Below are 15,771 nucleotides of genomic sequence, written 5' to 3'. Positions count from 1 at the left end.
CGTTAAACATTTATATTATTTATTGTTATTTTTAAACTTTATAATTCTTTAACACGTTCATTTTTGAAGTAAAATACACCCGTTAACACCAAATTTCCGTAAACGTTATAATATTCAAACTTGGCGTTAAATTATAATAATTAAGTAATACTTTTTCGTTAAACCATTAAAATTAGTTTTATTACGATTCTTTAGCAATAACTCGTAAACTTTGATTCGATAATGGTAATTCGTAAATCTCAACTTGTTAACCTTAATTCAACAACTTAGTTATATTTGTTCGATATAAACATTATCAAATAAAATCTGTGCTTCATATTAATATTAGATTATTAATTAAATAATATTATAACAATGTAACTCGTTAAAATTCCATTAAAACAATAACATATCAAAGTGTCTTAAATCCCCATAAAAAATACTAAAATAATGTGATTCCCCGTTAAGCAAATATTTACAAATTTGTCAATCCCGTTGGTTAGATTTTGTTTTTTGTTTTAGTTATAGTTTGAGAAGTTCAACCGATTTGGATTCTTTAACGCACTTTCGGTTGCTTTGGTTTCGTTATCGTGTTTTCGGCTTTTATTGTTGTTTATCTTCAATTTCAAGGTGAGTTCTTCAGAACCCCATTTTTAACGCTTTATAATGTTTTGGGGTGTAGCACGTCACAAGTTTTTCTTTCGTTAGTTATGCGCTTGTTTACAAACCGATTCAATTATATCGTACATGTTAATATTATTCGTGCATATTGTTTATGATTATACGTGAACTTGCTTGCAACGTGTTTATTGTTTTATTGGTGGAAGTTATGCAAACGCAAACGCATACACATAGTGGGAGGGTCCGACGGGACGTACCCGCGCCGTCTAACGTTACGACTTCGGTCATTTACGTAAGGTGGTTCTCATTTCCCCGACTTCAACGGCTTCGGCTAAATGAACGTGAGGACGACACTATTTGATTTCATTTACTTTATGCTTGAATACTTATTGCATGACGATTGTTAAATCGTGAGTTTTCTATATATATATATATATATGTATGTATACGCAAAAAATTATGAAAACTCACCAACATGTGTTGTTGACAAAAATATATTATTTTAAACGTGCTGCAGGTTGATACGATGAAGTGCTAAGGATGAAGATCATTAGTATACCTTAGGTTATTTAAATAAAGAACTAATTTGTGATGTGATGAAGTGTTTTTTGTTCCTTTTACTCTTATAAACAATTTGTGTACTTGCTATGCTATGAAATGAAATAAATATAATTACTGTTGCTTTAATATGGTTACGAGCTTATGAGTGATCTGTACGTTACACCCGGGCGTATTGATGAAGTGTTTATTGTTCCTTTTACTCTTATAAACAATTTGTGTACATGCTATGCTATGAAACGAATTAAATATAATTATTGTCGATTTAATAGCGTTACGAGCTTATGAGTGATCTGTACGTTACACCCGGGCGTATTGTGCTTAAAGCCGGGGTGTTACAGATTGGTATCAGAGCCGTAACTATAAAATAGGTTGTTAGACGTATCAGCCTAGTATAGTTATAGTTTAGTTTAGGGCCCAAACTACATGAATACTCTATGTGCTAGGTGCCTGCACTTATATTAAAGTTTCATTCATACGCTCAAATTTATAACACTTTATAATGTCGTGAGTACGCATATTCACCCATAAGCTCTAAGGGTTTAGGCCTAAAATAAATATTTTCAAAATATTTTTCAATCAATTTATTTTGGTTTTCCGATATTTTTCTTCATAAAGACGGTTTTACATGGCGGGTATGTAGTAAATGTAGGGGGACGTGCTTGTTTTCCAAACTCGTAACACCAAGGTTCATGAAACCTAAGGATAAGCAATGCGCATAAATCCCAATTAGCTATGGGACCTGGTTGCTTACCTGGAGTGTTCGGAAAGAGCATGAAACCCTAAGCCAAAGCGTACCACACAAACGCCATACGAATCGCAACTTTATGTTTTCAAACGTGATCATGTCCTCTTTGTGATAAGGATATGGTTGTACTCCTTAGGATGTCATACAAGTCATGGTGGTTCATGCGACGTGTGACTCCGACCCTCAATGTTTAACAATGTGTTTTAACCGAAAGTCTGTCAAGTCGTGGTGATACACGAATACCCAGCTTTTGGTTCGATTTGATTTCACGTTTTGATTTATGTGTGTTAACTTCGATTTGATTTCGCATTTTGATTTATGTGTGTTAACTAAATGCCTGACAAGTCGTAGTGGTACACGAATAACCAGCTTTTGGTTCGATTTGATTTCCCATTTTGATTTATGTGTGTTAACTAAAAGTTTGACAAGTCGTGGTGATACACGAATAACTAGCTTTTGATTCGATTTGATTACGCATTTTTTTTATTTTTATTGGAACATACAAGATATGTTAATTCATAAAACACGTGATTTCGAAGACTCAGTTGTTTATATTGCGATTTTGAAAATTCATTGGGTTTGTGAATAGTCGAGTTTTAATTCGTTTTCGGTGTTTACATATTCATATAAATTTTTAAAATTTGTGCTATTAAACGAATTGCCAAGTTTTCAACCCGTTTTCTTTATTTATAAATTCTATTATTATAATTTGAAAATTCGAAAGGTCATGGTGATACATGAATTGTCGAGTTCCAATTCGTTTTATTTATATATTCAATTACTGTTTTGAGTTTTGAATTGAAAATACGAAAAATCATGGTGATACATGAATAGTCGATTTTAAAGTTGTTTTCTTTATATAATTCGTTTATTATTACGGTTTTAATTAAAATAATTTTTTAAAAAGTTATGAACACTCGATTTTCAATTCGATTTCACTACTTATATTAAGTTTACGTTAAATTCATAATTTATTTCAAAATTTGATATATTTTCCATATGTTTATTCAAAGATTTATTAGATTATTATTGAAGTACGAAAACTTATCAACATTTCAATCTCGATTTCAAATTTTACTTCATACGATTTCATTTCTTATGATTTATAAAGATTGATTCCGATTTAGGGATCTTTTATATAAAGTTTCTGCTGATTGTTAATATGAATTTCATATTTACGTTCCATGTCACGTGAATTCTTCACGCTTCGTAGCATGTCTTCTCGTTTTCCTCGATGTTGTCTTTGAAACGCAACCCACAAAATGACAACCCAAATCATCAAGCAATTGACCATCGCAATTCCGTCCATGACAAACAAAGAATTCATTACTAACCACAACAATACATTCAACCCTCAAAGCTATGGTTAAGTCAATCCAAGCCCAACATAACTCTTGGATACTCAAACCTAACCTAATAAAGATATTTACACAAGAACCCATCCTTATGTGAAACACGTACAATTCCATCACTTCGCTACCGCGATGCCGAAATGCTTCAAGCTGTGATAATTTCAACCACCTCATCCAATCTTACCACAAAAAAAATAAATAAAAAAATAAAAAATAAAAAACTATACATACTTAACACTACGCATTTATCTCACGACCAGTTACCCAACCATTCATACAAAACCTTCTATCTTACCTTATGCTCTTACTGCAAGCCTGTTATTATTGTAGAAACTTGAACACGCACGCAAGATCCAAAAAACCTAACTTGATTCCGCTATGTGATAACTTACCTTGCGTCCCTTGTCGTCTAAAAAATTTATTCGTTTTCGGCATTAAGGTTTAATTTTTTCAAATTCATCAACCACGCTTAAATTTTTAAACAACTAAATTTCCCACGTTTATTTCTCTTATAAACGCATTTTACGTAAAATTTCAAATCCCGGTTATTTTAAACAGTTAATTAACAAATATATATATTCATATGTATATAAATTATTTCGTTATACGAAGTATAATCAAGTTATTTTTACCTAAAGAAATTTCATTTTAAATGGATTATTACCAATATTACTATCATTACTACTACTACTACTGCTGCTGCTGCTGCTATCATTCTTATTAATATTACTATTGATATTCTTATTAATATTATTATTTTTCAAAAAGATTTTTAAAATAAAATAAATCAAGATCTCTTTATTTAAACAAGTTATTTTATTTAATGATCCTCCATAAAGTTTTCATAGGGCGCAGCCCAACAGAAAAGAAAAATTTCTACATTAAAAGTTTTACAAAGTTTTCTAAGCTTTAACGCTAGCTAAGGATATTTTTTTTATTTTATATGCAAATTACTATTATTATAAATTTTCTTTGAGTTGTAAAAATACCACGTCTTTACAATCAATTTGTCACAAACTTAAACGAATACCAACAATCATTTCTTTTCCCTTCTTTGTCAACGTCAATGAGTTTCGATTAAGAAATCATGACACCGCCTGTATAACAACTTTCAAACTGCAACTCATCTCCGAGAAGACAAGCGTCGCAAGCTACTTTTTGTTATCCTTTTCTTTTAACTTTGTGTGTGTGTATGTATATATGTGTATATATATATATTGTATATATATTATCCTGTTTGGACCTTATCAAAATAATTTTATGTATCGATTTCTTTCGAAGATTGTTTACAAAGTTAATATTGAGTTTGGTTATTCGTTGATTAGTGAACTATTTTTCATTCAAAATTGCATTTTGAATCGGTTTACTTTGTTATTTCAATCTCACCGTCTATGATTGATTTCCCATGAATGTAATCGTTTAGTGGAAGTTGGGATGTAACACCCCGGCTAAAGCGGAATACGCTCGGGTGTGACGTACAGATCACTCATAAGCTTGTAACGCTATTAAAGAGACAATAATTATATTTAATTCATTTCAATACATCACAAATACACAATCAAATATTAATACAATAAACTTTGAATTTTCGTCTCTTGTAATCTAATGGTTCAACTATTCTATTCTCCCATCCTTAAACTTCAACCTGCAGCATGTTTAACATAATATATTTTGTCAACAATAATGTTGGTGAGAATTCATAAAGTTTTGAATATATGTATGTAATATATATATATATATATATATATATATATATATATATATATATATATATATATAATACGAAAAGTGTAAAATTCACAAGTCAAGATGTATAGTCTCAATCATATAGCAAAAGCAAAGTAAATACATGATATTCCCGTTCGCTTGACATAAGTCAAATCTACTAAGGAACCCCCGTTCGCCGAGCTACTTGGAGTATAGAATAAGATAATGATACCGCCATTAACAAATGGACGGCGCAGGTACGTCCCGTCGGACCCTCCCGCTATGAGTATGTGTATCCACCAACAAAAACAGTAAACAACTAGCACATAATCACACAGTTTACAAGTAATATGATACAAAACGAATACATACAAGACACGCATGTGAATTTTAGTTTTGACACAAGAAAACCAATTTTGGACGTGCTACACCCCAAAACGTGTAAAAGTAAAAAGGGGTTATGAAAAGTCACCTTTGATATAGAGTAAAAAGTAAGTAAAAGCCGAAAAGCGTCAAGTGAATCGAGTCGGTTGAACCTCACGAGCTGTAAGTAAAATTGAACGAGTGTTTAACGACGATTTAATGGAATTAATAAGGTTGATTATTGTATAAATTTATTGGGAATTAATTATTATTTTATTATATTTTTATTAGTGTTTTATGGCACTTGGTTATATTTAATTAACGAAATTATAGCTAAATTATTGGAATTAACGTTACGAGTTTACAGTTAAGGAATTATAAACTAACAAGTTATAATTCAAACGGATCAAAGTTTGTAATGAATTAAAGCTTTAAAGGATTAATTATAAAGTAACGGAATTATAATTTATTTTAACGGTGTGTAACGCCCGTTGATTCCGATTTCAAGAATTAAAGATTGTTGAGTATGTATAATTCTCGGGATTCATCCGACGTTTCTCCGAAGCCTTTACGTCATCCCGGTACGCCTAATCGCTTAACTTTTCTTCCAAGTTGCATCATTATTAAATTCAGGGGGCTAGAATGAAAATGTTTGATTTTATAACATAAAAAAAAATAAAACCCTAAACCATTTTGCAGCTGCCGATCGGCCAACTCCAGCCCCCCCCCTTCATTGCTTCGACTTTTTGATCTAATCCAAGTTCCTAGAGGTAGTTCAAGGTATGTACTACAATCCCATACACTCTTTTTGCTCACCCCTAATCGTTTTGATGCTCAATTTTGCCGAAACTTTTTGTTGGGCAGATTTCGGTTAGAGTGCAATTTACCCACTTCCCGTGGATAAAAATTAGAGTTTCCGGTGTAGAAAGATCCCCAGGTATGGCATTTACATCATATTAAAAATTTTTGTGGTCATTGGAGGTGTTTAGGTCGGTCAATTGATTTTAGTTCGAAAACTAGGGTTTATCGGGTGTAGAATTGCAAATTGTTGAGTTTGATGCGTTAGTTGATCGGGTGACCGACCGATTCAGTTTGTGCAGCCCTAGGAGGGTTTAAGGGCTGTGGAAAAATTATTTTTTTGATGCTCGGGGCTGTCTTGGTTAGTGCTTCCTCAATCGAGTCGGCGGTGCGCGATTTTTCGTTTAAATGTTAAAGTAAGTGTTGTAAAAAGGTACCGTCAACCCTATCAACTCGGGTGACATAATTATGATGAATGAAAAAGTTAAGACGGAATTTGGCCCATTCGGGGTTGATTTGGTTGACAAATGGTTTTAAGGATTATTTCACGCGCATTCGACCCGATTTGACTATCTTTGGGCCTTGGGCCAAGTTGTTGGGCCTTGGGCCAAAGTGTTGGGCTTGTACGGCCCATTAGGCTAGAGTGTTCCTACAGTCTAGTTTTGTAACGCGTTATGTATAATTTACAGGCCCTTGCTTGTGATTTTGCCATTATGAACTTCCTAGCTCGTTTCAAGTATTCGATCGATCACAGGTGAGTTCATGATGCGCCTTTTACTCATTTTACTTTTGGGCTAGCATGCACACCTAAATGTTTTCTTACTTGATGAAATGTTTTTTTAAATGATTTTCTATAGGCTTGCTAGTATACGGTAAGCCTTGGGATGTTAAATATATATATATATGTATATACATTATTTCTTGGCCTCTATTTGGCGATGTTGTAGTCGTTTCGACTACTATTGTTGTGTATGCCTACTTCGTGTTTGCATGCACTGATGTTACGTGTTTGGGTTGTACGTTTGCTTGACCCTGATGTTATACGTGGATGTTATATATATATATACGGATATGTATATAGGGATGTTATTGAATGGATGTTTACATATATATTTGTATATGTATGTATGAGGATGTTTAAGTTCGGTAATGATGATTAGATGGATGTACCCTTTTACTTTTAGAAAACCTTTGGTATGACTATCATGATTTTTACTACTGATATCTTTTACTTAAAAATTGAACTCACTCAGCTCAAGCTGACTTTGTGTGCATGTTAGTGTAAGTTTCAGGATTTGGAAGAGGATGCCTTATCGCTTGGACGTGCACGGAGCTACTTGGATGGTGAAGGTCATACTGGAAAGAAGAATTGTTATGAATATTTTATTTCAAGGAAACTTATAAATGTTATATTTACTTTGGATTTTGGGCAAAATTCCTAGGTTTCGGGAACTTATTTCATTTTAATGTTTTCCGCAAAATTGATACTCTGATACGTTTGTTTTAATGGAAGAAACGGTTTTTAAGTTTATTTAATTTTACGAGTGTTATGAATGATTACCAACTGTGGGGTTCCCGGGGTTCGGGGCCTTACACGGTGTTGACGAATATTTAAATTATTAAAGTGACGAATTAATATTAAGAAAACGAATTTATATTGATGGTTTAACGAGTTTGGAAATCGACTTTGTATGAATAATGGTGACATATGATATAATTTATTTTATAAAAATGTTATTTGGTTTAAAAATAATTTTATATAATTTATTTTGATTTTTAACTAATTTAGTTAAGTATTATAATTATTTAAGTTTGTAAAATAAAGAGATAAAAAAAAGAATAAACTCGGCCTGGCCCGGGTTTCGAACCCGGGTCCCTATGTTCACAAATTCATATACTAACCGGTTGCTCTATCAATCTATTTTATTTGGTGTAGAAATAAGAATAATTTTATTTATATAACAATCAAGTTCATCTTCTTTCTTAGAAAACCCTAGGCATCTAATTCCACAGATTCGTTCCATGTCTGTTAGATTAAACTTGGGGGTTTTGTTAAACTGACAAAGACGATCAAAAGCCCTAACTTAATTACCTGGATAAGCTGTTAGTTGATGACGAACAAGAGCTTGGTCGGAATCGCTTGTGACGAAGAAATTAAGGTACTCAGAGCGTTCTTAGGTGTAATTAGAGGGTATGAGCAAGTTTGGTTGATGATTTGAGTTCTATTTATAGTCACAATAGAGCCGTTGGAGTTTAATTAGGTGTTATTGTGTTTTTATTCGTTTTCCGGCCGTTGGAGGCTTTGATTAGCCCGTTATAGGATCGTTAATACATATTATTACGGCCGTTTAATACCAAGCATTAGTGGAGACGGACGTTAGAAACTTTATTGGATGTTAATTTGGCATTTTAGTTTGATTTGGAGGCTCGCCAGAAAATTTCTCGCATCGCCGGTGAAGGTCGCCGGGAAACTGAGAGAGAGAAGGGGGATGGCTGGGAATATTATTATTTTGATTTAATTACAGCTTTGGTCCTCCAAGTTTCCAATTCTTTTATAACTGGAATTACTCTTTAACCCTTTACTTTGAACATGTTAAAATATTAAAATAAAAGTTTAAGTATTTGAATATTTTCACATTAACCTCGTTAGTTTGCAACTTGCTTAGCTTTAGTAAACTTTAACTCTTAAAACGTTAAATCCCGGAGTTTTGTTTATTGATCGAAATGAATAATAAACAATGTATAAATAATATATATTTATATATAAATATATTCTTTATAAATAAAAGAAAACTAAAAATTCAAAATGGATCGGGTTTTCGGGTTTGAAAATTAACGAATGTTACAGGATTCACAACTTTTAGAAATTTCGTCCCGAAATTAAAACAAAAATAAATTTTTTAAAAGAAAACAACTAACACAAGGAGTTGTTTAACAGTTTTAACAATTTTGCAAATACCAAATTAAGTAAAAACAATAACGTCGATCTTCGAATGGTCCAAAAAATGCCATAAACATGAATATGACAAGGACACTTATATATAGGATGTACCAATGACGTATCCACCATGTCCTTATCATATTGCATTTGTCCCGTCTTTCAAAATCATTCTAGGTTTTGAGCTATTGCACACAATGTACTTATTATGTATTCCATGCGAGGACTTGGATAATTACGTGTCGACCCATAATTACCTTTATCGTCGGATGGTCCACATAATTTGTCCCATTGTGTGGGTTAAGATAAAATAAATTCTTATATGAAAGCTTTTTAAATTAAGAATAATAAATTATAAGGATCGAGAGTGACATGAATATATAAACAAGTCCTTGAGGTCAAATATCAAGATAAATAATGTAACGTCAGGGTTACAATAGCCAACGAAATAATTAAATGAATTTACACAACAAAATTTTCTAATTTAAGAATATCTAAACAAAAGGTTGAAGGATGAAATAAATTAACGGAGTATTAAATTTAAAAGGAAACCCTTGGTATTAAGGATATTATGGTAAATGAGAAATATTCATCATAAGTTAAATACATGAAACATCGGGGTCATGGAAGACTTAAAATTTGCGAAAACATATTATAACTACAAGAAACTATCAACATATTAGGAGAAGTAAAATAATGCTACAAAGATGTTAGCATTACTAATCTCGGAGAAGTTTAACCGCCATAAGGAGGGGTTTATGTTTGAGACGTCCACATTGAGATATTGGTAAAACGCAATTAAGATATCAAAGCCTTTGAAATTTTAACAAGTACACGAGGCTCCTATTAGATAGCTATGTCTCACATAGCCCCAATTTGAAAGTAAACCGGTCATAAGTAGCCAAAAGTGTGATTACGCTTTCTATTAGATAACCATGAACATGGTCCCGGTTCCCGCTAACGCTTATGTTTGGGATGGACCGGTCATAGACCGCCAAAAAAAAGTGATTACGGTTTCTATTAGATAACCATGAGCATAACCATGCACATGGTCCCGGTTCCCTCTAACGCTTACGTTTGGGGTTAACCTGTCATATGCCATTATATTGAATGAATTCAAGAGTTAACTAAATCTTATCGTATGGAATGTGTGTCGTGCTTTGTGAGAATAGTAAATTAGATCAATCAAATGCAAACATAAATTCACCAATACCATTGAAAATTTAGTGTATATGATGACATTATTCAAATGGAAAGAACAAAGACAAAATTACAAATGAAAATAAAAAAGAAAAAGAAAATTGTCTGCAGCATTTGTCTTCTCTAGGGTAGGTGTGTCCTTGGGTAAAAGGGTTAGTGTGGACCGGTGCCATTATTTCTTAGCTGAAAATCATTGGCGTTGATGTATATGCGTCCTTGCAAACCTTGGCTGGTTTGACCTACTTGGGTTTGATCAGTTTGGTTTAATTGGGTTTGAATAGCCTGGATGGGTTGGGCTTGCATTGGTTGGGCTTGATCGGCTTGTGCTTGATTGACTTGGGCTTGTGGTTGGGAAGGTTTGGACTTAATATACTTGTAGTTGATTGGTTTGGTTTGGGTAGGTTTGGATTTGATAAATGAGTTTTGGGCATGCGTTGCGTAGATGATTTGGGCTACTACAATGATAGTAGGCTCTTAGGGTTGAGAGAGTGGAGGCAGGTGGTTGGGCATATGATTGTTGGAGTGGTTGAATGACGGGTTGTGGGATGAAGGGTTGGTGTTGGATATGCATTGGTGCTCGACATGTGTTGGTGTGGTGACACCAAAACGATCACAGTTGGAACATCTTCGGCATTGAGCGGTAGTGGGATGGTGGAATTTACACGTGTTACACAAAGGGTGTGTTCCCGTGTAAGGCTTTTTGTTAGGTTGGGTTTGGGTTGAGTTTGTGTTGGTTATGGCATAGTTTTTGCGTTTATTGTTATAGTTCGTGTAGGCGGGTTTGGATGACTCAGGCTTAGTTTCTTTTGGTTCGGATGGTGATTTCTCGGTATTTTTCTTCGAACCCTTCATTGTCAAAGTCCCGGCTTTGACATGATTATCAGTGAGGGTTGAAGCAAGGTTAATTGCGTCACGGAGTTCTTTAGGAGAGCTACTGAAGACACTGTCTTGGATTTCTCTTGGTAGTCCTCTGATGTACTTGTCAATGGCACGCAAAGTAGGGGTAACAAGGTGTGGCACCAACACGCTAAGTTCATTGAAACAGGTGATGTAAGCAGTGTGCTCACCACCTTCCTGTTTGAGGTTCCAGAATTCTGCCTCTAAGTTCATGAATTCGTTTGGAGGACAAAACTGTCGGGTCATCAGGTCCTTAAGTTCATTCCACGACAAGGCCATGGCAGTTTCAGCACCGCGGGTCGACTTTTCCTTGACCCACCATGTAAGAGCACCTTCCTCAAAACACCTGTATCAAATCGGGTTCGCTTATCATCAGGACACTCAATTTGGAAAAACACGCCCTCCATCTTTTCGTACCACTGAAGTAGGGCAGTGGCACCTTGAGTTCCGTCAAAATTGGTAGGTTTGGCATTAGTAAAGTTTTTATAGGTCACAACGGGAGCTGAAGGCAGGGGAGGAGGAGGGTTAACGTTAGCCATGATGTTCTGGTGCATCTGGGTCATGATATTAGGGAGGACCGTTGTCAGGTGCTTAGTGATCTGGGAGGTTATCTTGCGGCTAGACGAACGACGCTGGAGGTGATGGGAAGCCATGCTGCGAACTAGGATAACAAAAATCATGAGACTCGGAATAGTGTATGCCATATAAAGAAACCTTTGATAAAGTTTGTTAAAATATGAAGTCCATAATAATAAGAAGTGTTGTGAGGGACTTAGAGTTTTCATGAACCACCATGGACTCTTATGATCCAACACAAAAATCAAAATTTCGAAAAATAACTTGAACAAAAAGCTGGGTATTCGTGTACAACGACTTAACAGACTTTTGATTAAAACACATTGTAAAACATTGAGGGTTGGAGTTATACGTCGCATGAACCACCATGACTTGTATCACATCCTAAGAGTGCAACCATATCCTTAACACAAAGGGGATATGATCACGTTTGAAAGTATGAAAATCCGATTTATGAGGAAGAAATATCGGAAAAACCCAAGTAAAGAATTCGATTTGTAAGTTTTTGTAAATCTTTGTTTTAGACCTAAGCCTTGGAGTTTGTGTATGAACATGTGTGTAGGCGACGTTAAGAAATAATACAAATATAAATAAAAGCAAATGAATGAACTCGTAAGTGTGGGCACATAGCATATAAAGTATAAATGCAGTTTGGGCCCTAAAATAAACTATAACTATACTAGGCCGATACGTTTAACAACTTATCCTATAGTTACGGCTCTGATACCAATCTGTAACACCCTGGCTAAAGCGGAATACGCCCGGGTGTGAGGTACAGATCCCTCATAAGCTCGTAACGCTATTAAAGCGACAATAATTATATTTAATTCATTTCAATACATCACAAATACACAATCAAATATTAATACAATAAACTTTGAATTTTCGTCTCTTGTAATCTAATGGTCCAACTATTCTATTCTCCCATCCTTAAACTTCAACCTGCAGCACGTTTAAGATAATATATTTTGTCAACAATAATGTTGGTGAGAATTCATAAAAGTTTTGCATATATACATACATACATACATATATATATATATAATACGAAAAGTGTAAAATTCACAAGTCAAGATGTATAGTCTCAATCATATAGCAAAAGCAAAGTAAATACATGATATTCCCGTTCGCTTGACATAAGTCAAATCTACTAAGGAACCCCTGTTCGCCGAGCTACTTGGAGTATAGAATATGATAATGATACCGCCATTAACAAATGGACGGTACAGGTACGTCCCGTCGGACCCTCCCACTATGAGTATGTGTATGATACCGCCATTAACAAATGGACGGCGAAGGTACGTCCCGTCGGACCCTCCCGCTATGAGATGTGTATCCACCAACAAAAACAGTAAACAACTAGTACATAATCACACAGTTTACAAGTAATATGATACAAAACGAATACATACAAGACAAGCATCTGAATTTTAGTTTTGACACAAGAAAACCAAGTTTGGACGTGCTACACCCCAAAACGTTTAAATGTAAAAAGGGGTTATGAAAACTCACCTTTGATATAGAGTAAGAAGTAAGTAAAAGCCGAAAAGCGTCAAGTGAATCGAGTCGGTTGAACCTCACGAGCTATAAGTAAAATAGAACGAGTGTTTAACGACGATTTAATGGAATTAATAAGGATGATTATTGTATAAATTTATTGGGAATTAATTATTATTTTATTATATTTTTATTAGTGTTATATGGCACTTGGTTATATTTAATTAACGAAATTATAGCTAAATTATTGGAATTAACGTTACGAGTTTACAGTTAAGGAATTATAAACTAACAAGTTATAATTCAAACGGATCAAAGTTTGTAATGAATTAAAGCTTTAAAGGATTAATTATAAAGTAACGGAATTATAATTTATTTTAACGGTGTTAACGAATATTTAAATTAATAAAGTGACGAATTAAATTAAGAAAACGAATTTATATTGATGGTTTAACGAGTTTGGAAATCGACTTTGTATGGACAATGGTGACATATGATATAATTTATTTTATAAAAATGTTATTTGGTTTAAAAATAATTTTATATAATTTATTTTGATTTTTAACTAATTTAGTTAAGTATTATAATTATTTAAGTTTGTAAAATAAAGAGAGAAAAAAAAAGAATAAACTCGGCCTGACCCGGGTTTCGAACCCGGGTCCCTATATTCACAAACTCATATACTAACCGGTTGCTCTATCAATCTATTTTATTTGGTGCAGAAATAAGAATAATTTTATTTATATAACAATCAAGTTCATCTTCTTTCTTAGAAAACCCTAGGCATCTAATTCCACATATTCGTTCCATGTCTGTTAGATTAAACTTGGGGGTTTTGTTAAACTGACAAAGACGATCAAAAGCCCTAACTTAATTACCTGGATAAGCTGTTAGTTGATGACGAACAAGGGCTTGGTCGGAATCGCTTGTGACGAAGAAATTAAGGTACTCAGAGCGTTCTAGGTGTAATTAGAGGGTATGAGCAAGTTTGGTTGATGATTTGAGTTCTATTTATAGTCACAATAGAGCCGTTGGAGTTTAATTAGGTGTTAATGTGTTTTTATTCGTTTTCCGGCCGTTGGAGGCTTTGATTAGCCCGTTATAGGATCGTTAATACATATTATTACGGCCGTTTAATACCAAGCATTAGTGGAGATGGACGTTAGAAACTTTATTGGACGTTAATTTGGCATTTTAGTTTGATTTAGAGGCTCGCCGGAAAATTTCTCGCGTCGCCGGGAAACCGAGAGAGAGAAGGGGGGATGGCTGGGAATATTATTATTTTGATTTAATTACAGCTTTGGTCCTCCAAGTTTCCAATTCTTTTATAACTGGAATTACTCTTTAACCCTTTACTTTGAACATGTTAAAATATTAAAATAAAAGTTTAAGTATTTGGATATTTTCACATTAACCCGGTTAGTTTGCAACTTGCTTAACTTTAGTAAACTTTAACTCTTAACACATTAAATCCTGGAGTTTTGTTTATTGATCGAAATGAATAATAAACAATATATATATATATATATATATATATATATATATATATATATTCTTTATAAATAAAAGAAAACCAAAAATTCGAAATGGATCGGGTTTTCGGGTTTGAAAATTAATGAATGTTACATGGTACTATGAACATGGTTGTGTACATAGTTATCTAATAGAAACCGTATTTCTACTTTTAGCTATCTAGTAACGGTTACCTCTAAAGAGATTAGATTATTTATAACCAGGACTATGATTATAGCTATTGAGTCGAAGTTAAGTGTTCATTTTATATTTACTTTACATGAATTGTTTTGATTATTTTGTTTAGTTCTATTTCCACTCAATGTTTTATTCAAATTATTTTGTTATCCCTGATTTCAATGTTTCATCAATTTGATCAATGTTTCATCTCGAAGTTTCAATTATTTATTTTGTGAGTCTTAATCTCAATGTGGCCTTATTCACATTGATATTTTATTAAAAATTTTCATTTGTTTAACGAGTCATTATTGACTCTAGGGACTTACTCTATTATGTTATTAAAGTGTCATTTACTATTCTCGAACCTAATGCGTCACCAACTTACGTGTTTATATTTTGTTAACTCAATTCTACATTCATTTACTATGTAATTCTCAACCCCATTATTTCATTTATGGAGATGCTTATGACTTCAATTGTTTCCATTCGTTATTCTAATTATTTGGTGTTACTTAAGAGTTCCACTCATTTCATTGTAAGTTCTATAACACCGTTATTTTGTTGTAAACCACAATGGTTTCACTTAATATTTTCACTTATTCTTGACCTCAAAGATTTGTTTATACATTTTGTTAATTTTTAATTGGTATAGTTCATCATTCTTGTTTTCCAAAGTTTTCACATAAGAGCTTATTGTATTTATTATAAATGTTTTAAACCTACACAATGGGACGAATTATGTGGACCATCTGACGATAAAGGTAATTATGGGTCGACACGTAGTTATCCAATTCCTCGCATGGAAGACATAATAAAAACGTTGTGAGCAATAACTCGAAACCTGG

Source organism: Bidens hawaiensis, unplaced genomic scaffold (genome assembly GCF_021521415.1).
Source record: "Bidens hawaiensis isolate Kalapana, Puna unplaced genomic scaffold, B.hawaiensis_p1.1 tig00021021_1, whole genome shotgun sequence".
Lineage (NCBI taxonomy): Eukaryota > Viridiplantae > Streptophyta > Magnoliopsida > Asterales > Asteraceae > Bidens > Bidens hawaiensis.
This window is presented reverse-complemented; position numbering follows the sequence as displayed.